The sequence below is a fragment of the Nuphar pumila genome, chromosome 16 (assembly GCF_984573655.1).
Source record: "Nuphar pumila chromosome 16, dmNupPumi1.hap1.1, whole genome shotgun sequence".
In the NCBI taxonomy this organism is placed as follows: domain Eukaryota; kingdom Viridiplantae; phylum Streptophyta; class Magnoliopsida; order Nymphaeales; family Nymphaeaceae; genus Nuphar; species Nuphar pumila.
Window position 1 is genome coordinate 3307308 of NC_143264.1, and position 2856 is coordinate 3310163.

Consider the following 2856-nt stretch of genomic DNA (forward strand, 5'->3'; position numbering starts at 1 on the left):
ACATGGCACACTTTGAGTATGCCTCTACATCTGGTCTGCTTTTGAGCCCCACAACTGACAGACTGTCGGCTAAAGATAGAGGGCAGGCAGGTACAGAGGCACCCAGAAAGTGTGCCATGTAATGGTACCTGATCCTGGCTCGGGAACCACTGAGGTGATTAATTCATTTAGTTAATACTCCAAGGGTGAAAACGAGTTAGTAAATGGTTTAGTTAATTAATTGGTTTAGCTAATATTCAAAAGGTGAAGAGGATCAAAAAATTGGTTCAGTTAATTTATATGAATCTACCATGTATTAGTTTATTTAGTTTAAGAGGGTCTTTCTTTATACTCCTTTGATATGCACAATAATGTGGAGGTACTGATACATTGAGGGGTGTCAACGGGTCGGACTTTCACCGGACCTAGATGGGTCCGGACTCATATCCAAGTATCCAACATTGAGTTCTTTCGATTGGACCTATCAAAGGCAAAACCATACCCTGGTCCCATAAATGTATCGTATACCAAACCTAAACCAGGCCCCATAAAATATTAATTTATTTATATATTTTTTTCTGTGAAAAGATGCAGGTTTTAAAATGATTCAGGTCGGATCTGGGTTTGGTATGGATTTCATAAACGATACCGGGCTTTGTATGTTAATCATACCTCACTGATCTGACCCGGATAGTTAATCGGATCTGTTTTCTTGTTAGCAACGGTTTTGGATCGGTTAATGCACGACACATTGACACCTGTGCCATGTAGTGCTTGTAAATGGATTGGATCTGAATTGGGCTCAAGTGGATCCTGATATGGATGTGAAATGGAATGATAGGTCAACCAGACCAAGTCTGGATCAGACTGTCTCATAGTGAAGTTGGGGATCTTGATTTCACTGGTGGAACTAAACTGATAAAGTAGATAGGAAGCAGGTTGCATACTGTTTTATATCATCATCAAGCCTTAATGATGATGATAAAGGTTGTTTTGTTCTTAGGCTAATAAATAATATGGGCTTAGGTTGAAATTCGGACCCAACTTGCCCGTCTAACCCAATCCGGTGAGCCCAGCACCAATTAGGTCTGGCTGTGTGTGGAAGCCCAACCTGTTTAAGCCCTTAGGTGATCCATATAGGACAAGAGTTTTGGATCTAGATCTTGCACTGATTCAACTAACGTAAGCTTTATGCCTTACTCTGGGTAAGTTTCCACTTTCAGTGTCTAGAATTAATCTATTTATTTTAACTGGATCTGGATCCCACAATAGGGACTACATGTGGATGTGGGGTAGGGTGTCTGACCCATTGACAACTTACTGTACCACTAGAATGCCTTCGGGCCCTCTAAATTAGAATTCTTTATGACTTTTTATAAAAGTCCAATTGTGGCCTAATCTTTATTCCCATCTTAAAACCTTAAGCATGGCATAGCTGAAGCCTTTTTAGCCAATTTGGACTTAGTTCTTTTTTTGGATTTATAATCCTAAGAAATCATACCTGACACGAAGACCTGATCACACTGGCTCAGCCGGACATAGCTACAGTCATCGTGCCAGCTGCGTAAAACTGACCCCTTCCCCCGAAGCCTATGCTAGGCATTGGCTTGCGCAGAGGGGCAACACCCATGAGAATCGAACCTTGATTGCCTGTCTAACAGCCAAGGCCACACCCCACTACGCCAACCCTCCTTGGGGCTTGTATTAATTCAAAACTAGGCTAATATTAATATGAGCATAGGCTTAGGCTTGATCACTTGTTCAACAAAGAAACAAGGCTACCCAATTCCTTCATTGAATAAAAGGTAAAATCATGACTCAAATTGGTGTCTCATTCTCGGCATATGGAGCCCATGCTCAATTATTGTGCCTAAAGACAAAAGGAAAAGGTAAAAAAAGAAAAAAAAAATCATATCAATAGGTCATTGGGTACTACTATTATCTTTAATATCAAGTTTGCATTTTTTTCATGCAGCCACATGTACAAAAGTTTTGCCTTAGCTTTCAAACCCAAAAGGGCAATAACTCTTCAATTTTGTAGGAAGAAATTGCCTTACTACCCTTGACAAGCTCTGTATAAGCATTTTACAAATGTGCAGGAATACAAAATTCTTGGTTTCCATTTTTTTCCAGACAAAAGCAACCCTGCTCAGAAAAGAGTAAGTTTATACTTGTAACAAAACTTTGGAATTAAGCACACTTAATGAAATATATATTTGCTATGAGTCACTAGAATATGAGAAATGAAATATGATAACTGAAAATATGGGCATTTTTAAACACTTTTTTTTGTAAATTCAACCGTGTGGATGTGCTTGGCATGGTGAATTTGCTAGCAGGGATGGCAGTGGGGGGCGGAGGACAAGGTCTCCACCCCCGCTCCGTCTCAAAATTTTGTCCTTCATCCCCCATGGGTTTTGATTTTAACATCCATCCCCATTTCATGTCTACCATCTCCGGTCCAAATGGGGCAAGGCGGGTCGGCACCCCATTTTTCCTTGATCCATTGTCACCCCTAAAGAGTATTTTAGCATTTTACTAATGGGGATCGGGGACAGGGTGGGGCATGGGAAAGCGTAAGTCCATCAATGCATTCATCCCTGCACGGGGTTTGATTTTAACCTTCATCCCCATTTCATGTCCTCCATTCCTGGTCCAAACAGGGCGAGGCGGGGTGGAGCCCCATTTTTCCTCGATCCACTGCCATCCCTATTTGCTAGAAATCAACCATTGGATCGTGTATTTTCGATAAAAAATTGTGATTTTTGAATGCTCGAATATTTATGAAGATTATGAGCCATTGATTTCAAAGCCTTAAAAAATCTCATTTATGCATCAAAATAGAATGATTCAAGAGTGGGTTCTTATAAAATCAAG